This window comes from Mus musculus, chromosome 9 (genome assembly GCF_000001635.26).
Source record: "Mus musculus strain C57BL/6J chromosome 9, GRCm38.p6 C57BL/6J".
Lineage (NCBI taxonomy): Eukaryota > Metazoa > Chordata > Mammalia > Rodentia > Muridae > Mus > Mus musculus.
Genome location: NC_000075.6, coordinates 99,417,512 through 99,439,737, shown reverse-complemented (window position 1 = coordinate 99,439,737; position 22,226 = coordinate 99,417,512). Strand labels below are relative to the sequence as shown.

Genomic DNA, 22,226 nt, shown 5'->3' with positions numbered 1-22,226 from the left:
TGAAACCTCCTCACATCTAGAGGAAGGCTGGTTAAGTGCTGTGATCCCCTCCCCCGGAGGTCCATACAGCCATCATTATCTCCAGCAGCTGGCACATCATGTGTGAGTGCTCAGAAGCTCAGAGCTTCTTTTATCCACAGAGACCTAAGCCTGGAGCCTAGAGAAAGATGAGCTATAAGGACTTGGATGGTTTCCGAATCCTGAAGGCTCTACCCACTCCCAGTTTCTCACTCACTGAACCCTTAGCTCTGGCCTGTTCTAATCCATTGTTCAGCAATCCCTGGGGCCAGTGGTACAGCACACCTGCTTTGTCACTAACTGGGAGGTCTCATTGTGTATTAGCCTAGCAGCTCTGACCTTTATTCTATTCTAGGAATTGGTTCTTGTCCCACTCTCGGGCCTTGGACCTCAATGCATGAAATCTGGTCTGTGTTCTTTCTGGGTCCTCAGCCAGAAGTCTCTGGTGTGCCATGCTTCCGACACACCTGATCAAGCATGCAGATCTGCTACTTGGAAAGGCGTCAGCTCATTCATACCTCAGTATACAAGCTCTGTCTCCTGCCTCTTAGCCCGGCCGGTGGGTTTAGTTTCACACCCACACACCCACACACCCACACACCATCGTCTGACCTGGCTCGGTCATCAGCTCTCACTTGTTCCCTTTGCACCGTGGGCTAGGTGCTCGTCTCTGCGCTCCCACACAGTCCTCTCTCCCTGACACCCTTTCCTCCGTGATTGGGAGGTATATCCGTGGATGCTCCGTCAGTCCCCTACCCCATCCCCAGTGAACTGGGAGAACTTGCTTTTGCTGCTCAGTCGTCCTGCTTTTAAAAGACTGTTCACCACAGCTTTATTTCAGGGCTCAAGGGATGGGGTAGGCAGGCGTGGGGTGGGTTGTGGGGTGGGGTAGGGTGGCGTGGGGTGGGGGGACAGCCTAAATGAGATATCCATCCCGAGCAATGGCCTGAAAGCTCAGGAATTTAATGATGAAGCCCAGACGTGAGAAGGATTTCTGTATGGAAACAGGGTAGCTATAGCTACACTCTTATGAAATGCCCTCTGCCCACCTTCCCTGAGGTCTGTGGTAAACAAAAATGAGAGAAAAAGACAGTGCCAGGGCAGGATCCAGACAGCCAAGGTGGAGGGACTTCTGATCTTCAAGGCCCCTCTCCTTACTCCGTTCACTCCCTACAGCCAGTGAAAGACGCCTTCAGTAGCATATAGTATGTTCTCTGCCCTGGGACTCTTGAAAGCCACCTGGGCTTTGATAACGCTAGATAGGAGTCTGGCCTCTCCTTAAACGGGTGGTGGCTAGAAGGCCAATGGCAAACAGCCTTAGGCAGAATCTCAGGTTTGCAAGATACAGAGCTTTGAAGTTCCCTGAGGCCAGGGGTGTGGAGAAGCACTCAAAATAGCAGGCAGTCCCGTATAAGTAAAGCTACAAGTAAAGCTAGGTCCAAGACTTCAAGGCTCATTTGCAAAAGAATGTCCTCAAAAATGATAGAGAGAGAGAGAGAGAGAGAGAGAGAGAGAGAGAAGCTTTGAGATGTAGAACAAAAGGCCACTTCACTCCCAACTAGGGAAGCAATTATCTGAAAGACACACAATTACAAGTGTTGGCAAGAACAAGAATGGAAACAAAGGCTGTGTCTAAAGTCTTGGCCTCCCTACCTGGGAAGGGAGGCAGAAGTTGAGGTCCCCTAGGCTTGTAGCTCTACCTACTCAGCCGTTCAAGGCCAATGAGACTCCTCAAAAGAAACAACAACAACAACCACACCCCAACCAAAGATCAAAATAAAGCAAAATGGTGACAGGCACCCGAAAGGTAACACCCACTGTTGTCCTGTCCTCACAACTGTACGCATGCACAGGTGCATGCTTATGTCCCCGCACACACGTGAGTGGTGCCAGTGTAACATGCTATGGCTGCGTTGGAAACAGATATATGCCCCCGAAAGAGTTCCCCAGTCAACCCGGCAATTCCGCTGGAGGTGTATGTATCCAAGAGGAATCACAGTATTTACATAAAGACTTTTAACACTAGCACTTTATTCACACCGAGAGAAAGGGGGAAAGTAGGTAAGCATCGACTGAGGAAAGGCTAAACAAATGCTTCCTATACACACAGTGGGAGATGAGTCTGGCCGAGGTGTGGCTACGCGGAACCACGTGCATCCAGTCTGCACACACCGTGGAAGAAGCCAGTCACAGAGACCACATGTTGTATGACTCCATTTATATAGAATGTTCTGAATAGGCAAATCCACCGAGGCTGAAATGCAGATTAGAGGGTTCCAGAGCCTGGGAGGGGGGAAGAATGGGGAGAGGTTACCCACAGAGGTTTTTTCTTTTAATTTATTGGGGAAAGGAGTAGTGACCCGAATGTTCTGGAATTAGATAAATAACTATGGTCGCACAACTTTGTTATACCAAAACCCCACTGAAACGTACGCCTTTAAAAGCATATACTCAGCGTTATGTGATCATATCTCAAGTCTTGTAAAAGGGAAAGCCGGGGATAGGGAGTAGGGAATGACTCCAACCCAATGGAAGAGCTAAATGGTGTGCGAACGTCGCCGCCGCCTCCTATCCAGGTCGCTGGCTAATTCTCAAGAACTTTGAGGCCTGAATCTGGCACCTAGCTAAAGCAAGCAGCAGGCCCTCGGAATCTTGGGGTCCTCGGGACGTGGTTGAAGCGACGGGACTCTTCTAAGGACTGGGGAGGCGTCCGCAGGTCCCGAAGTTGGCAGCCCGAAGAGTTAAAGATTGAACCTACAGCTCTTTTAAAGCCGCCCGGGGCCAATTCCCCTTAGGTGTCCTAGGCTTATCGGCGGCTCACAGACTGCAGATCCGTGTGGTGAGTGAGTGGAGGCGAGGGGACCCTTGCCCGGTGCCAGCTGTCCCAATGCCCACAGTGGTGCCGTTTGGGGGTCGTCGCAGCCACTCGGAAGGCTCCCGAGGCGCGGGGTGCGCGGTCGCTTTAAGGCGTCAGCGGGGCGGGGACGGCGGCGGCCGGGCTGGCTGGCGCGGAGCCGTCAGTCGGCGGCGCGGGGCCCGGCGGGCGCGGCGCTCCCTCCTCCCGGTGCGAGCGAGGAGGCGGTGGCCCAGGGCGGGAGCCCAGCCCCGGCGGGAGCGCGCGGCGAGCCGCCCGGCAACCCTGAGGGGAGGAGGCCGCCGGGCGCTTTGTTCCGTTCCGGGGCTGGAGGTGTGGCCGGTTCCGCGTTCGCCGGGCTGCGCTGCGCTGCACCCGGCTGCACCCGGGCAGCGGGCTCCGGCTGTGCGTGGCCTCTGCCCCCTACCACCGGCTCTGGCTTAACGGTGTGCAGCGGAGAAGTCGCTCACCACTCCGACCCAAGTGGGAAGGGCCTAGCCGCCGCTTAGACAGACTCCTTTGATTGTAGTCATCCTGGGGTTCCTCGGCTGCCCGGGTAAGGACTCGGCAGGGAGGTGGGCGGCGGGGTCGGGTAGGGGCTCTCCTGGCTTAAAATGGCGTAAATCAGGTTAAAGATCTACGGAGAGGTGGTACATTCATGTGGATAATACAAAACCGCTTTCTTCATAAACAACTCTTCACTGCGTCCTGGGTTCGGGTTGCTGGGCTGGCTCTCTGGTCACCACTGGGGCCTGCGCTCGTTAAACTGATGCGGCCCGGTGCCCATCATGTGTCAGGCTCCATGCCAAATCCTGTTCTGCTTGGAAAGCAGGGCACAAACTGAATGACAGTCTAGTGTGGTCAGTGGGAGAGCTCAAGTGCCCCTACGCCAGGGTTAGGTCAGAGAGACGACTGTTCAGAAGAGCAGAGTGGGCCCTTGACATTACGGTAGAACCCCCTGCAAAGCTGAGGTGCCTTGGGGACGGAGTGCAGTCTGGAGAATAGGACAAAGACCGTGTCACCTGAACTCTGACCTGAGCGCTGGGGCAGCTCCTGATGGTGGGGAACCTTCTTGGGCTACAATGGTGTTTTTGATTCTCTGGACCAAATTATAGAGACTGACTGATGACGCTCAAAACTGTGGCCTCCAGAGGTCTGGCTGGCCGAGGAGTGAGCGGAGAATGCTTAAAGCAAAGCTTACAAAGCCCTGGTACTTGATGGGAATTTGCCTATCTTCAGACAGGACGCCTCCAGAAAGATGGGAGAAGTGGGACGTTAACCTACCCAGGACTGTGCCTATGCCTGTGCTTTTGACCCCGTGTCTGTTCTGGCCTGTTGTGAGTGAGGCTCTAAGATGCTGACGTTTAAGGCTTGTGCAGCCTGCACTGTACATTCCTAGTGTACCAGTCCGCACGTCCTGCAGTGGTGGGTTGAAGTGTGGGGTGGCAGCTATGTATATTAACAACTGACGCATGTAAGGGCTCAGCTGTGAACAAAGCACTTTCACTGAAGCAGTTCGTAGACTTTCTCCTGCCCCTTTTCCCAGAGAAGAAATCTGAGCTGCTAACATTCCGTAAACCTTCTTATTTCCTGTAAATTGCATGTCCCTGCTGACTGGGGCTGAAAATGTTTCAGGCCGTGGTGTTTCTTCGGGGATGTGTGTGTGTGTGTGTGTGTGTGTGTGTGTGTGTGTGTGTGTGTGTGCTCATAGTACCCTGCAGGCAGTTAGCCTCGCCGACTGCGTTTCATGGCATGGTTTGGCCTTTCTCTGGCCCGGTGGGAGGTGTGGGGGCTCTGTTGCAGTGGGTTTCAAGGTTGGTCTCTTTGTAGTGGGAGGTTAAGCAAGTCCAATGTTCTGGTGGAAACTGCCACCCCCAGATGTGACCTTGACATTTCCTTATGGAGAGGAAAGGCCCTCTGGGGAGGCAGGTGACTGACTACCCTCTAGAGCAGTGGGCCTTGCTCCTGTCTAAAGCAATTTCCATAGCCGTGGCTGGCCTGCAACCTACTGTGTTCTCTGGTCTGCCACTCACAGAGATCTTCTGACCTCTGCCTCCTGAGTGCTGGGATTAAAGATACATACCACTCGCCTTGGCTGCATTTATAAGATTTGGGGGAGGTGAGTGACAAATGGAACTTTTATTACTAGTTTTAGGCCCAGATGTTTCATACTGTTTGTATACAGTGACAAGTCACTTCCCCCCTGAGGTTGGTCCCTGAGCTCCAGGGATCATCATCCAGAACCAGGGAGGATATTAATGAATTGAGTCCTTTAAGTGACAGGTCCTAACATCATGTGTTTACCAGTCTCCTGGATCGACTCAGTTCTCAGGAAATTGTGATCTCTATCCTGTATTGGACACATGTTGTTGTTGTAATCTTGTCTACCACTGAGAGGCCCCAGTCAGTGCACCTCCCTGGAAGGACCTGAAAACATACTGCTCCTGGGTATTGTGTTGTTTGTGCAAGCCGGGCTAAGTGGGAACTGGGTTCTTGTGCAAAGCTGTAATGCTCACTAGTATCTAGAGGGTCTGAGTGCAGGCATAAGCCGGCTATGAGCTATCAGCACCTTTCTAGAGAGATGGGGAAAATGGAGGAGTTGGCTATGAGCATCTTGCAATCTGGAGCACCTACCAGGTGCCCATGATACAGATGCTGAGCTGAGCGCTTTGTCAATAGACTCTGAAGCCTTACCCTTAGAATTTAATATGATGCTTCCAGGCCGGCCCTGTGGTCCAAATCTGCAGGGATGCAAGTAACAAAACACAAATAACAATAGGCTAGACGCGGCTCAGATCTCCCAAAGACACTCTCGGCTCTTGGAGATCATTGTACCCTTCCAGCTACTTATTGTGTGGGGTAGACGGTCAAGAAGGATGAGGCTTGGAGTTTAGACTCATGATTTGCATGACCTCGAGAAGCTACTCTTTATGTGTACGAGAAGTTAGTAGAGAACATTGTTTGATGTGCAGAGTTGAGCGTGCATGTTGGTAATTTCTCTTGTCACTGTGGCGGGAGGCCTGGAAAAAGAGACTTAAGGAAGAGCTCATGATGACCAACAGTTTGAGAGTACAGCCCCTCCTGACAGAGAAGGCATAGTGATGAGACAGATGGCTGGTCATGCTGCACCCATAGATAGAGAGTAGGAGAGATGAGTGCTGGCTTTGACTTGCTTCCTGTTTATTTAGTTCAGAGGTACCAGCCCGTTGGTGATGCTTGTATTCCCTCCTGCATTAAACATCTCTAGAAACACCTTCACAGACGTGCCCGGGAGTTAGATTCTTAGATGATTTTAAATTTTGTCAAGCAAAGACAAGATTAGCAGTCATAGCATATGACTGGGGGCAGTTACAAATCTCTGAAAATGAGCCACGGGTTGGCCATCCCTGGTCTAATGCCCGTTGTTCCAGAAATGGTTTTTGGAGACTTGTTGTGTAGCTCTTTGTCACAGCTGGGCACTTTTCATCTTTAGAGCATCCTGAAGGGACAGAGACAGAATCCAGAATCTACAGTGACTGGGATACTGTCTTCCCTGGGAGCGTCTGAGACAGGAGCTGTGTTGTTGATGCAAAGCCAAGGGCCAGGCTGGAGTCCATACTAGCTGCTATGCAGCCCATAGTGGAGGTCCTTGACAATGTCCCCTCACTGGCTCTGCTTGGCCTGTCTTCCAAACCTCCATACTCCTCCTTTGTAGCGGCTTGTGTGGTCCAAGATAGTTTTCTCTAGGCTGTTCTTTCATGGGAGTCATGAAACAACCCTGTGAATTTAGCCTGTTCTTTTTCTTTAATATGCCCGGCAGCTTCGTTAGATGGACTTGGGGATGGCCAGATGGCCAAATGAAAGTCTGGGTCTCCCCAGCTGCTAAGGTGAGAGAGTGAGTCTCAGAAGGGACTGGAGAGCCCTTCTGCCTGGAGAGCCTGGCATCAGGCTACCTCCCAATGGATGAAAGCCATGATTTATATTTTGATTGTTCTGTTAGTGAGATTTTGGAGACCACCAAGAATGGAACTGATTCTGTAGCAAGGAGTGGTGGGCTATAATGAGCAGCTAGGAAGCTCTAAGCTCAGTCCCGGTCCTCTGAGATCTTGCGCCGTGCAGGCCTAGGCTCTGTCTGTGGCTTTTCTGCCCAGGGTTGTCATGGGGATTAGATGAAATACACAGATGAAGTATGCTGGGAGACCAGAAAGGCCAGGAGAAAAAGAGCAGAATCAGTGTTGTGGTTATCTCAGATAACAGAATCGTGACCCAGCAGGCCCCTCCAGCACATTTAATGTAGAGTCACACTCACACTCAGCAGAACAGTTCCTCATCATAATGGGAGAGTTCATTTACAGTGTGGCCCAGACAGATCTCCCATTTGAATAGTTAGGAGTTGTTACCATGCTTTACAAAAAAAAAAAAACAAAAAAAAAAACAAAAAAACAAAAAAAGAAAGAAAGAAAGAAAGAAACCAACATGCATGGTATCAGACTTGTTTATTTAAATGGCTATCTTGCTCAGATTAATGTTCCAGAAAAAATTAGAGACAGGTGTGGTAATGGAAGCCTGTAATCCCAGCACACGAGGTAGAAACAGAAAAAGCGGGCGTTGGCACAGTTATCCTAAGCTATACAGCAGATCTGAGGTCAGCTTTGGGCTACATGAGATTGACTCAGAGACTACAAAGAGGGCCAGTGGGAGGGCTCAGTAGGTAAAGGCGCTTGCTGCCAAGCTTGTTGGCCTGAGTTCAATCTCTGGGACCTGCAAGGTAAAAGTCACTCCTACAAATTGTCCTCTGCACCTACTCATAAACGAGCATGTAGATGAACAAATAAAATTTGATCAGAACGGAAAGGAAGGAAAAAAATTTTATTAGGGAAATAAAAGTCTAATTTTAAGGTTAAGATTATGAGTGGACAGATACGGCCTGAGTGTGAAGTTGCCTCCTGGGTAAAGGCTAGGAAGCACTCCACAGAGGAGTCCTTCATCTGTGATGACTTTTGCTTCAGCCTTGTAGAGACCGGGCACCTACTGCCCTTCAGGTTGGTCTGCTCCTCTGGGGAGTTTGCTAGTTGTTTCAAAGGTCTTTCCTTCCATCTCTTACCCTGCCCCACACAGACTGCTCAGTTATGTGTTTTATGGGATGAACAGGTTTTTCTTTCTTCGGCTTCTCCTCAGTGGCTTGGTTTAAAGACATCCTATCTGTATGTCTATCTATATATCCACCTACTGATCCATCTGTCCATCCATCTGTCTTTTTATCCATCCATCTGTCTGACTGTCATCCACCTGCCCACTCATCTACCTACCCATCTTCCCTTCAGCGACGACCTATGGACTTGCCCCGTTCAGTATATTCACTCTATATTCACCATCTCGGTGGTGGCACTCGGTCATGACAGTGTCGCTGGATCCTGTTAGCCTTCTGTGGTTGTGGAAACCAGGATCCAGAAAGGCTAAGCAGGTCTCCATCGTCATGAGCTTAGAGATGCAGGGCCAGGGAGGAGTCTGAGCATGCTCTATTTCAAGCTTATGATACTTATGCAGCATCTGCTGTTCCCTGAACTGGAGGACCGAACAACACACTCCCGCTTTGCTGGTGCTGTGAGGTCCGATTCTACATAATCAATGCCATGGGGCAAGGGCCTGTAGGGAGAGAGGTGGGGTACTTTTTTCATGAAAACACCGTAGGCAGCAGAAACTAGAGAGGTGAACCTGTGGCTGATTCATAAAGGGCAGGGAGGACTGACTGTCAGGAACCTTGGCTCCATTACTCAGCTGCCAATGAGCCCCTAAGCCACGTGCTCACTTTATTTGTTTTTAATTTTGAAAAAGAAAAATATAAAGGCTAATGCAATGAACACTCCTAAACCATGACTCAGAATGAACGGGTATGACTATTTTATCTGCACATGGTAGCACCGGACTTAAAGGGCCTGGTCATGTGACCTGGTGAGTTTGGGCCCAGCACGAGACTGTTGAAGGCTGAGGCTAGTTTCCACGTGTTAAACTTCTTTGTCTTCATGCCCAGGTAACCCACTGAAAAAGCTAGTGAGTCCCCCACTGAGGTGCTGATAGACACTGGGAAATAAGGCAAGTGTGCCTCGCTGGGCTTTGACTTTTCTCAAAGGTCTTTTTCAAGCCTGTCCATCTGTCTTCACTAACCACCTGCCTTGATCACTGGGTTTCGGAGCCTAATTCAGTCACCGGTGTTCTGAACGTCTGTAATTTAAATAGAGACTGGAACAGGAGGTTGGAAAAGACAGAACTATGATTGTTTTTTAAGAATCTGATGATTCGTGAAGTTCGTCTGAAGCAATCATTGTCAATGTCCATGTTATATTCTGAACTATAGGAGTAAGCTGGGCATGGTGGTACGTGCTTCTCATCCTGTCACTTCGGAGGTCAAGGCAGGAGGATCTGGGGTTCAAGGTCATTCCAGTTACGTAGTGAGTTCAAGGCCAGCCCGGAGTACGAAAATTCCTGTCTCAAAACAAAAGTATAGGGCAGGTGTAGTGGCTTATACCTTTAATCCCAGCACTTGGGCGGCAGAGGCAGGTGGATTTCTGAGTTCGAAGCCAGCCTGGTCTACAAAGTGAGTTCCAGGATAGTCAGGGCTATACAGAGAAACCCTGTCTCAAAAAACAAAAACAAAAACAAAAACAAACAAACTAGCTTTAAGGAAACAGACCAAGTCCAGTGGAGATACTTTCTGATCCCCAACTCTGCATGTTCCAGTTTTTCCTCTAAAATAGGCCCCAGGTGCTTTGTAGGGGGTTCTCTTCTCTGCCCAGCATGGATAACCAGCTGTTCACTGCAGTGGGTGGACGCTCCTGGTGACAATTGGAGGCATCCTTGCTTCCACCCACAGGCTGAATCTGCATTCAGCCCAGGCTTGAGTAAGAACAGCAGAACGCTGCTTCATAGAGCCGTTGGTGAGGACTCAGACTGTCCTAGAAGGCCTTCCTTACTGGCAGATCTTTTCAAGTGCATCACAAATGGGGGGGCTGAGGTTTGAACTGGTTTTATAATATGCCACAGCGACCTCAGGGGGCCAACAGCCCGCAAATCCTCAATACGATCTGTTGAAGATGAAATACCTTTTATTGAGTTGCCAGCAAGAGATCAACCTTGCTGGATCCTTTCCCATCCAATGGAGATGCTACAAAAGTCCCCAAGGCTGAAAGGACCAAGAGGTTGTCTTATTATTATACAGGTGGCACCGGCAAACGCAGTTGCATATGCTGTAGAACTAAGTTCTACTTGACTTTACAGAAATACATGAATGTTTCGTGTTTACAGACCTAACTTCCAAAGAAAAGTTGAGTTTACAAGAACCTATACCAACCACAATACTGTGTGCTGGGTTGCCCACAGTATGTACCAACACTGAGATTAAAATCATTTGTAGTTATGTGGCTATACACAGATTGATAGAATCACCAGCAATTGAGAGAGAACTTGGGGCCACTACCTCTTTAAGAGTTTAGAGGACCCTGGGGATAGGTTTCTGCCTCCCCAAAGCGTTCATTTCTAAAGAAGAAGAATCACTTTTGAGTTAGCTACTTTTTTTTTTCTTCTTCTTTTCATCCTTTGGAATCTCAGCCAGCATACTTTCTGGGAAATTCCCCCCTTTTGTAGCTAATCACAAATTCACCTCTCCATGTTTTAATTAACAGCTATGGAAACCGAAGCTTCGGTGGCGAGATCCTGAGCAATGCATCTTTCTCAGCCAGTACCACCCCCTCAGGAGTCACCCCCACAGCCCAAAATAGCCTCTCCTGTGCTCTTTCAAAGCTTGCTTTATTGGAGAGGAGGGAAGAAGGGTGGAGACGCTGTCCCAATGCCTGGGGGACATATATTTTTTTTCCAAAATGTGTATAGAATATATCTCTTCAGCCACCCTTCCACACCCACATTCCTCAGGTTGAGATTCTTGGCAGAGAGTGGGAAGGCCGACCACCGCACACACCAAGCCCTTTTCCCGCTGAGGAAATCAGGCTCTCTCTCCAAAGGTCAGGTACCCTCTGGCCATTTAAAGCCAACTGGCCTCCCAGCCTCCTGTCCACTCCACCCGTTGACCCAAGCTCCACCCGCCCTCCGTGGATTGTGGCCTGAGTCCACTTATCTGGGATTGGGTGGGTGTTTCCTGCATGTTTAAGATTTTATGGAGGAAATAAAAATAAAGGAACAAAGCTTTTGTCTTATTTGTGGACTCCAACTGGGGATGGTTGGAAGGATGGAAAGGGGAGCAGGGACCGGCCACTTGGCACCTTAACAGAATAACCATTCTAAGAGGGAAAGCGGGTCAGAGGCACTCTTCTGTTTAGGATTGGTGTGGGTGAATAGGAAGGATGGGCTGAGGGTTTGGAGAAAGCCTTCATGTGGGTGGAATGTCATAGGACAGGGTGGGGTGGTTTTGCCCCAGGCGGGGTCTCCATCAGTGCCAGGCAGGGGTCTGGGGCCACCCAGCGAGGCTTCAGAGCAGGCAATCTGCCCTTAGGGATTGCAAGCTTGTCTTTCTTGGAAGAAGTCTCAGCTCTAGTTTCTGCCCATTCTCTGATTTCTGTGTGAACTGAAGTGAGTTCCCTATGTCTGCCCCCAGCCACCTCCTGTCCCTTTCCTTTCTAATCCAGTCTCCCTGGGCCAGGCCTCAATTTCACAGGTGTGAGGGAATAGGCGCCCAGTTCTTCCCATTGAATTTACTAAAGTTCTCCAAGGGCATCTTGTTTTTTGTTTGTTTTGTTTTTGTTTTTGTTTTTAATTGCCTAAGCATCAGTGGGGAAAAAAAATCCCATATGCACTCAGAATCCCTGTATTCTGAGTATTTGAGGGTGAGGACCAGGCCTAGTGACTGTCAGGACTCCAGGGCCAGCTACCTGCTGTGCCGCATGTGTGTCCAATACTCTTGGCTTCTTTGCTCCTAAAGTCCTATGGACTGAGTGCTGTGTTATATGTACAACAGGCTTTCTCCAAGAGCTTAGGGGTTGCCCATGGCTTACAACAGAGCCAGAGGTAGCAGTGAGTGACATTCATTCTCCTCTTGCTTGGTCCCACCCTTGGAGAATGTCTCCAGTGGCTGTTCTCTCTTTCTCAAGTCTCATTTACTACAGTTTCCCAGGGGTCAATTTTCCTGGATGCTTCCTTCCAGAGGTGAAAACTCCAAGCTTCTACCACTTGATAGCAGAGCCTCTGTAACAGTCTACTTTAAACTAACTTTGAGCCACACCCTCTAAGTCCAGAAAGGTCTGTTAAAAAGCTCCTCTAAGAAGAATTCGGTATCCTAGGCCTACAGTGAGAAGGCAGATGCTGTAGGCTGGTTACTGCCAGTAATAAGGCTAGCATAAATTCTAAAGTCAGGCTGTCTCTCCTAATGACCAAACCGGGCAGGGGTGGGTTTTCTTTTTGATAGAGGATCTGTGAAGAGTTTAGTTAGGTATTGTGAGTCCACAGATGGTCACGGGAACACTGCAGGGATGTGCATTGACCATGGTCTGGGGAAGTCACACTAAATCACGGACAACTGAACCTTAGGTACCAGTATGTGAAATTTGATCAAGGTAGATCACTGCATGCTCTGGGTTGGCAGAACTGAAATCTCACCAAGTCCAAGGCACACTGGGAGATTGGGAAGTTATTATGGGGCTTACTGTGTGGTTAGGGTTTAATAAACAGGTGTTATAATGATACAATGTGGCCCTAGGCCTCAGTCTGGTTCTACTGTCTGTCGCTCACCAATGATAGTTTTGCATGGTTGGTCATTTGCTGAGGATTGTAGCTAGCAGATAGACATTTTTTTCCCCTCACTACAGGGTCTCCTGTATCCCAGGCTGACTTCAGACTTGCTGTGAATGGCCGTGAGTTCCTGATCTTTTTGTCTCTACTTCCCAAGCTGTGGGATTATGGGTGTAAGCGGCTTTGTGTGGCTGGTGAAGCGCTGAGGGGTCAAACCTAGGATTTCATGTATGCTTGGCAACACTCTACTGACTGAACTACAACTCCAGCCCCCAGATGAATGACTTTGAATGAAAGGTCTGTGCAGAAAGCAGAGAGAGCTGAACGAGGAGGCACACACCTTTACTTTAATCCTAGCGCTTGGGAGGCAGAGGCAGGCGGATCTATGAGTTCGAGGCCAGCCTGGTCTACAGAGTAAGTTCTAGGACAGCCAGAGCTACACAGTGAGACCCTGTCTCACAAAAAAAAAAAAAAGCAAAAAACAAAATAACAAGAGAGAGAGAGAGAGCGCAAAGCAAAGCAAAGGGTGGGAGACTGTGATGATCTTTGGTTGAGCCTGGCCCTTGGAACTAGACCATTCTGCCTGTTCTTCCTTTCCCTTCCAAGTCAGATCTGCTTGGTTGGGGAGGCAGAGAGAAACCAACAGAACAAAGAAAACCATAAGCTTGCCGGGGGATTTGTGGCAAGCTGCCCCCCTGCTTTTTCAGCTAGAAAGCTTAGAATCCTGAGTTGGAAGAGTCACGGAGAAAGGACTCCATCCTGCCCTGAGCCCTGGTTGGATGCTCAGAGCCAGGCGGCTGGTTCTCCTCCATGCGCCACGCCACAGGCCGTCACACAGGAAAATCCCATCAGCCCGTTCATTGCCGTGCCCAGCTCGTTTCCAGGAAGTTTCCCCTTTATTTGGCCCATCCATCTGGTTACTCTTTAAAAATGGAAATTAGATTACCTCGCTCTACCTCTGGAAAGAGCCTAGTCCCTGTTTCTTCCCTTTTTTTTTTTTTTTTTTTTTTTTTTTTTGGTCATGTTCACATTCTTTGATAATGGCGTTGGATGCTTTGACAATAAATGAGGAAAACAATATGGTTTTTGAATGTGCCTTTTGCCTTCCGCCTCCCTGGGTCTGAGCTATTCCTGAGGCCGGCTGTGTGCCCTCTCTGTGGAGAACACGCCCCTGGAAATTTTCCTTCAGGCTGAGGAACCCTTGTTGCTGCATGGGGTCAAGTCCACTGCTTTTACCTTCTGGCTCCTTGCAGCCAGATCCAAGCCAGGCCAGCAGTAAAGAGTCATCTGTCCCAGGCCACCACAGCCCTAGGATCATAGACAAGATGAAAAGAGCCAAGGAGGCAGCCATTGACCAGGGCAGAACCATCCTGAGGTAAAAGGGTCATTTGTTTGGCATATACAGTGATTTAAAATCTGGAGTTCTCATACAAAAACCTAGACTTCTAGTTCCTCTAAAAAGGTAAGCTATCTGTTGGGAGGAGGAGACAGAATAACAAGCTCCCGGCCAGCCTAGGCCATTCAGGGAGGCCCTGTCTCAAAAGTGAACCCAAACCAAACCTCTGCCCCACGACAGGCGTTCTCTGGCTGCAGCTGGGTCAAAGTCCTTGAGGGTCTGCCTTCGGTCCCCGTTGCCATGCTAGCCGAGGAATCTGACAGTAGGGACGGTACAGAGGGCTATTGCTCCCTAAGGTATAGTTCAGAAGGGCTTGAGAAGACTGAGGCAGCTCCTTTAAGAGGGTGTCGGAGGGAGTTCAGTTGGAAGGCTGCCTACAGGCACTGACAACCTGAGGCCTGGCTACTGTCCCTGCCCCCCGAAGGACACCCTGCTAGGACTTAGTGGGGGCAGAGACTGTATGGGGGGAGGGGTTCTGAGCAGCAGAAGGAAAGTCTAGAAGGCTCTGTTCAGAAAGCCTCAGATTCCCATACACAGTTTTCCAGGAGCGTCTTTTGTGTTCAAGGGCAGCTAAGGGATAACGGGGGTGAAGGACTGGGGAGGCAGTGCTGGAGAAGGGACCCCAAGTTGGGAGCAGACCGTAGCCACTGAGTGGGAAAGCCATGTGCAGCAGAGTTCCTGGACCTTGGTTTTGATTTGAGGTGAATGGAAGAAATGAAGGAAGAAAGCAGAAGAGAGTTAGTTTAGAGTGAAGAGGTGGGAAAGAGGCCTGCCTGAGCGCGTGGGAAGGGGGTGCTAACTCATTCGTCATCAATGGGGTCCCCACACCTCCACAGGGCTCACATGAGACCACTGGGAGACACAGATGTTTACGATTCATAGCGGTGGGAGAATTACAGTTATGATGTCTCAACAAAATAATTTTGTGGTGGGGGAGGGTCACCGCAACATGAGAAACTGCACTAAAAGGGTCGCAGCCTCAGGAAGGTTGAGAAGCACAGTGTTAGCTGAATCTCTGTGCAGAGCTGAGCTGGACCGAGCTGTGGGGTAGCAGGAGGTAAAAGGAGCCCTGAGAATTCAGCTGAGCTAGAATTGCAGGCAGGGTAGGGCTGCAGCCTGCTTGACTGTACTTAGGCCCTAAGTATGGGGAACCCTTCCCGGGGTGGGCTCACTAGGGTGACCTCCCAGGTCACATGCAGATTCCATGGCAGGCTAAAGAAATTCTGTCCCTTAGCTGCAGGTGAGACTGTCCCAGTACTAGGAAAATATTAACTGATGCCTGCCCCCATCTCTCCAGGGGTTGAGAACAAGGATTTACAAAGCAGACCACACCTGCCTCTCCTTTCAGTGGCCGCTCCAGTTGGAGCCCCCACTCTCACAAAGCCCTCACTTTCAGGGGCGCCCTGTTCTTCACCTTTGGGCTGAGACCCTCCTATCCCCGTCCTTGATGAGGAACTGGAGGACACAGTGAGAAGCAGAGCCAGTTGAGGCCAGGGTGGCTTGAAGGCTGTGTGGATCCTGAGACATAAGGCCCCTATCAACCCCTTGGCTCCAGGAAGTGAGAGTAACTTGCAACTTGCCAGGTCTGGGGGTGGGGGAGGGGCGGTAAAAGCGTTAGCCTCTCCCTTTACTAACTTATTACCTTTGGGCAAATGCCTCCACACCACTGAGTCCCTTCATAAAATGGGGTAGCAACCCTCTCTTGGCTTCCTCCTCAGACCCTGGTGACCCCGTTGGACCTTGCCTGGATTATCAGTCAATCCTCACCCATTCTCCAGTCTTTCCCTAACCCTAACCCGCCTTTCTCTAAGCTTCTAGTACTTTGAGTTTGTATTGTGCAATCTATTCAGCTCTGTTGGGGTTTGCCTACTGTGTAATCTCCCTGTGGCCATCACAACGAACTGGAGGCCCTGTGTCACTAGCAGCTATGCGGCAAGCCTAACTGCATGACTGCTTTGATCTGTGGGTAGAAGAGGATCAGTGGGCCTCTAGCCTGTGCAGGCTCACCACAGCCTCACCTGTCTAGCCCTGCAGGCTTGGCCACTGGGTCCCTCATCATTGGATGTTTCTTGAGCAGCCGCTGGATGCTGTTGCACCGTGCTAGTGTAAAAATGCAAAGATAAAGGCGCCTGGCTTTTCACCGACCCTTGCTATCCTATGGGATCATACTCACATTCTCCACTGAGCCGCGTCTCAGGGCTCACAACACTCACTGCGCCCTTGGCTTCACGCTTCTGGGCTTCGTGGCTTTGCAGCTTCTGTTTCTTACCTGGGATATGCTTGCTTTTACTGTTTACAAAGCTAATGTGTATGAGGTCTGCAAGACTCCACTCTGGCATTTCCTTTACCAGAAGACACCCTCAGAGCCTGCATCGCGGCTAAGATGCCGCTGTTCTGACTTTTGCCTTGCAGCGTCGGGTATAGACCAATGGTTCTCAGCCTGCAGGTCATGACCCCTTTTGACGTTGTATATCAGATATCCTGCATATCAGATATTTAAATTACTATTCGGAACAGTAGCAACATTACCGTTAAGAAGTAGCAATGAAATAATTCTGTGGTTGAGAGTCACCACAACATGAGGAACTGTGGTGAAGGGTCACCACGTTTGGAAGGTTGAGAACCAGTGCTCTAGACCGTGAGCAGATAGGAGTCCTGAGAAGCTGGCTGCACTGGCTCCTCACCCAGTCTACTCTCCTCAGAGCTCAGGTATAATTTGGCCATTTCTTGCATCCTGTGGCTGGTCAGTTTTTACTCTCCCCAATGAGATACTCTCTAAAACACTGGGCACCCCGAGACAGCTTGGTTTTCTGGTAGAGAACACCGATATTTAATAACTTGAGAGAGGCACTGTTGAACACTGAACCCACTAGCTACGTGCTGTCTTCTGCATGCTCTGCAGTGAGAGCAGCTGTGTGCAAAGCTCTTGGAGACATACAAAAGACGGCATGGTTCCTGTCAGTCACTGAGCCCTGGGGGGGGGGGGGCTTGCTGTCCTAGGGAGTTGCTGTATGGATCGTTGCAGTCCGAAATGGATGCTACCCTCCAGCACAGACTCTGCAATGAAGCTAGTATGGACTACCCCGAGAATCTTCCAGCAGCGGGGCAGTGAGGGACTGAGTTATACTGAGCTGTCTGTTGAGCTGCTAGTTTGCTGGCCACCCTTGAGCTCAGGAAGAGCCTTGGAAGAGTAGGGGTTCTTCTTGCAGGAGGAGGGACTGGAAGGGTTTTGAAGGATGATGCTGCGGCTGCTGCTGCTGCTCACCTGGAGAATTACTCTGTGTCAGACACTGGGTCAAACAACCAACCAACCAACCAAAATGTAGCTTCTCCTAGCACCCTGAGGCCAAGTGCTGCTGCGGTTTCCACTTTTCCACAGGGTGAGTGACTGCCCAAGGTTACCAGTTTGTAATCCTTAGTGCTAGCCAGTTCCTTGGGCTGGAGTTCCAGGTGAGGGGCCAGCCCCTGGGCTCAGCGGGAAGCAACAGCTCTGTATGTGGGTGGGCTGGGGGCAGAGGGACCAGGAGAGTAGACAAAGTCGCATATGAGAGTGATACCATACCAAAGGAGGTTTCGGAGCTGCCTGGTGTTTCCCACTTCCTCTCTGGTCCACAAGGTGGGACCACATCTGCAGCAGGCTTTGTCCCACAGTGGGGGTTGGGTGCCTATTCTAAGGTCCTTATATCTGCCCTGTTCTTGCTGGCTTTGCTCTTCTGCCTGTGGGGGGCCAAAGATTTAGCCTTGTGGCTCTGACACCCCCCTCCCTAGCTCACTGCTGTGCTCTCTCCAACACTCATGCATCTGCTGTCTCTGCCCTGGCCTGACTGCACACATGTACCCATCCTCTGACCAGCCACAGGGGGATGCCTGGAGTGGTGAGCTAGTGGTGGCTCTGGAATCATATTACTCCTTCTTAGCTGGGAGACCTTGGTGAAGTTATCTTAACTTCTCTTGCGTTTCAGTTGCTTTTGTTCTTAATTTTAAATTGCATTTATTTATGTAGCGCATGTATATGTGTGTGCACACATGGCACCTGGCGTGCATGGAGGTCCGAGGACAGCTTGTGAAAGTCAGATCTCTCTTTTTACCATGCAGGTCTCAGGGATGGAACTCAGGTTGTACGGCTTAGCAGCAGATGTCTTTGCTCAGTAAGCCATCTATCTCATTGGCCTTGTGTTGCTGGAGCTGTAAACTTGGATTAATCGAACCAGTACTTGAGAACTAAGTGACTTAAGTGGACAGCAGAGTCTCCCAACAGTTTCTGATACATTGTTTATGTGTTGACATGACCCTTAGTGTCATGACTGCAGCCAAAGGTTCCTGCACACCGCTCAGAGAGTCAATGCTAGACGGTAAATGGGTGCCCAGGCCCTGTCTGGAAGACACCTTATACTTGTGAGGAGGACCCAAATGTGGATGCTTATGATAGAAGATGCCTAAGGTACAGGGTGAACAAGGTCGCTTGGGCCCTCTACTTGCTTGCTTCCAGTGTTGTTCCTCTGGTTCACTCTCTCTTTTTTTTGAGACAGGGTTTCTCTGTATAGCCCTGGCTGTCCTGGAACTCACTTTGTAGACCAGGCTGGCCTCGAACTCAGAAATCCGCCTGCCTCTGCCTCCCGAGTGCTGTCTGGTTCTCTTGATGGTGGAGGATGCTAGGAGAAAGAGAAGCTATTGAGTTAGCATGAGTTAATGATAGAGTCATCCAAAGAAGACCAAGCAAGAGCTTGTGAAGAGCCCAAGCCCTTCCCAAGAAAAAGGATGACGGCTAGTTACATGAGGTGCTTGGGAGAGAACAGGAAGGTCAGTGGGTTAGATTTGGGGTGCCAAATGCATTTTCTATCCATGCCAATCACCTTGTTTCTGCCTGTCAGGAGCACTAGGTAGAAAGGGACTCTAAGAGTAAGGAAGGAAGGGACTCACCCCAGGTCAGTGGCATCTGCTATAGCAATGGGAAGGAACGGAACTCAGCCACACATTCATCATAAGGACTTGGTCTTAAGGTCTTCAGTGACAAGAACTTACATAGCTGGCTGTAGGGATGGAGGGAGCTGGGTGCAGTCTTGGTGGCTTAGAGGTGCTGAGTGGGCCAGAGGACCATACAAAGGAGAGGAGGAACGTCTTAGGGAGAGATGCCAAGTGCCCCAGACTCCTGATGGATCCTGCATTACTTACACACAGGCTGTGGGTCAGCAGGGGGGAAGCATCCCATTTCTGGGAATTGTGCAGAAGGGAAGGGCAGCCCCTGGAATGCAGAGCAATTTCCTCCATATGGGTTGGGTCGCTCCCCCCAATGTGTCCTCTTCCCCAGTGCTGGGCACACCCAGACATCCCAGAAGAGAGACTAGCTTCCCAGGACTGATTCAGTTCCACGTGAGCACACTCTCAGAAGGGCACCATTAATAATGAATGCAACCTCCTCTCCGGGCCGGCTTTACTTAGAAAACCCAACCCAACTGCTGGGCTCTCGAGGGATCTTTAAAATCATTAGTGTCAAAACAGAGGTAAAAGAATGTTGAGCACCAGCTCTTCACTGAAGTTGGTGGCATTTCTGGAGTACTTGTACCCTTGCTGTGGCCAGATCTGAGGTCTTGTTGTCAATGTCAGGGAAGCTGCCACAGGATGGACAACGTGAATCACAATGGCAGGTGATCTGTGAAGGCTGCAAGTGAATTCAAGGTCAGTTGGTGAAAGAATGGTATCCGATTGGTCCACAGCAAAGGTCAGCTAAGGAATGGCTGGTGCTAACACTCTGCACAGGATTGGTTTTAACTAGGGCTAGTGATGTTGCTTTTAAAGTAGTGGTAGGTGGGTCAGTGGGTGGCCAGGGACCTCCTCAGACGCTTTTGATGGCATCTACTGCCAGCCCTGTTACTTTCCCATGCACAGCTCTCTTGGAACAGTGGATAGTGGTGTGGGGCTAGTCTTCTGGGAAACAAGCTCTGTGGAATCTGTAGAACCCGGGGAGAAGGGAGCAGACTGTTGTCCTGAGCATCCTCTCTCACCCCTATGTGCAGGTGCCCTCAGACCCATGCTGGACTGGAAGAGAAAGCAGGGTCGGTTAATTTCCCTGTCATTGCACGTATGCCTTTGCCCCGGCACCTTCCATGGTATTTCCACTGGAGAAATGGGGGCTCGAAGAGATTAAGAGGCTTCATTACGGGACAGCAACTGCCTGGCTACAGAGTCAAGGCTGCTACTGACTCCATAGGCTTCCATACTGAAAGCGACTGAGATGTTGTTTCTGGGTTGTCTTAGATGTACCCTCCACACTCTATCTATCTATCTATCTATCTATCTATCTATCTATCTATCTATCTATCTATCTATCTATCTCTATCCATCCATCCATCCATCCATTCATCCATCCATCTATCTATCTATCAATCATCTATCTATCTATCTATCATCTATCTATCTATCAATCATCTATCTATATCTTTTATCTATCCACTGGCTGCGCACTATGTGTGTACCATGTGTGCCTGAGGAAGACAGAAGAGGGCATTGGATCTCTTGAACTAGAGTTACACATGTTCATGAACCACCATGTAGGTTTTGGGAATTGAGCCTGGGTCCTCTGGAAGATCAGCCAGTGCTCTTAACAGCTGAGCCATCTCTACAGCCCCCTGTACTCACCATACTGTGAAACTTGCTAAGTGACAAGGTTATGCTGGCCTCACCACCTAAATACCTGCTTCTCAGGGGTGTGAGCTGGCCCCCTGTGAAAAAAGGAACATTGTGTCCCTTTTGGTGCCAAAGAGGGCAGAGAGGGTAGAAGGCTAAACGGGGCAGGATGGCGTGGCTAGCGGAGGCACAGACCCCTCCGGCCCTGTGAGGGAGTGGCTGTCATCCCAGTGGAGCTGATGTTCTGCTTGGGGAGGTGGTTTTGGAATTAAGAAAATAATTTCATGTAAGATGGTGTTATGGGTAAGGAAAAAAGGGTTAGAGGGGACATGACATCATCAACAACCTCCCCCACCCCCTCCAAAGCATACTTCTCAATTTAGAGGTGCTTGAGGTTTTATATACATGCTATTAAAATAATTTAAAACAGGGACATTGCCTTTTAGGAGGAAGTTTCCAGTGCGGTAATGGTTTAGGTTGCTGGTGCAGCCTGTGGGCTGGGTGGGGCTCTGGGAGCAATGGTTGCCATGGGAACCAGCTCAGCTGCCTTCCCTGCCAAATGGCTGCTGTTCCAAAAGTTGGTTCCTATGTGGAGGGTGTTGGAACCTCAGAGCCTTTCCCATGGAAACAATGCCCTAAATGATGGGCGCCATTCCCACACAGGCCCACATCATCTGGCTGTAATGGAGATGAGGCGGCAGCAGGACTTTAAATGAGGGAAGGGGGCCCCCCACCACGGCTGGGCATCACGTGACTGAGATGGGGCGCTCTTGCTTCTGGGAGCAAAGTAAGCAGGTGAGAGAGGATATGCGCCTTCTCAGAGCTTGGCATATTTCGAGCCCTTTCGTTTCATGCTTAGAGCAGACCCCAAGGCGAGGAAATGTAGCTTGCCCGAGGTTATACTACTGGACAGAAACACAAAAGATGAATGGCAAACTGTGACGAGGAACCGCGGCTTCCTTAAGCAACCTCCCTACCTTCAAGGGCCACCTATGATCCCGCAAACACTCAGCAATGGTTTCCACTAGGAGAAGAGCAGAGTGCTACGACGTATAGGCAGTTTGTTTCATAGCTGTCTAGCGACCAAGTTTGCCATGGTGACTTTCGTTAGAGCCTTTGAGTGGTATTTAAGAATCTCTTTCCCTGTACCATACAGAGACCAGCTTTATTTTGTAGAAGTATGGTATGTATCCTGTCATCATCATGCCAACCTCCATTTACAAAGACTTCATTTGATCCAATTTCTTTTTTTCTGGGTGAAAAACATATTCCCCATCTCCCCCCATCCCCTCATACCAGGAGAAGACACACAGCCAAAACTACCTCTGTGTTGGGGGCTTTCTGGATCCATTTTGTCCTGGTGAGCCTTTCGGTTCCCACTTACTTCATATCTGTGGGGTTCATCTGACCCCTTGGCTACAGTCCCAGTGCCTGGCTGAGAGGATTTCCCTTACTTAGCCCTGTGTATGCTGAGGCCAGCTCTGAGGTTGGCAGTTTGTCTAACTTTTTTTTTTGGAAATGCCAGAGCTTAAGCCTGGGTACATTCAGGCTGTTCTGTGCCAGGCTTTGTGAGGACAGGGGCTGGGGGTGGGGGACACAAAGACAGCCTATGCCTTTGGG

At 49.9% G+C, this 22,226-nt stretch overlaps 1 protein-coding gene across 4 annotated transcripts in view; it reads left to right on the top strand.

Moving 5' to 3' along the window:
- Positions 1 to 2,037: 2,037 nt before the first annotated feature.
- Mras (muscle and microspikes RAS) overlaps positions 2,038 to 22,226 on the top strand; it is a 52,281-nt gene continuing 32,092 nt past the window's right edge. The window contains exon 1 of one of the 4 annotated variants that reach the window (XM_006510825.3): positions 2,038 to 2,857. The gene's annotated coding sequence lies outside the window, so the exon portion shown is untranslated. Of the gene's footprint in view, positions 2,858 to 2,998; positions 3,429 to 21,161; positions 21,402 to 22,226 lie in introns of those variants that run through there. The other 3 variants (XM_030244081.1, NM_008624.3, XM_030244080.1) reach the window with 3 other exon arrangements.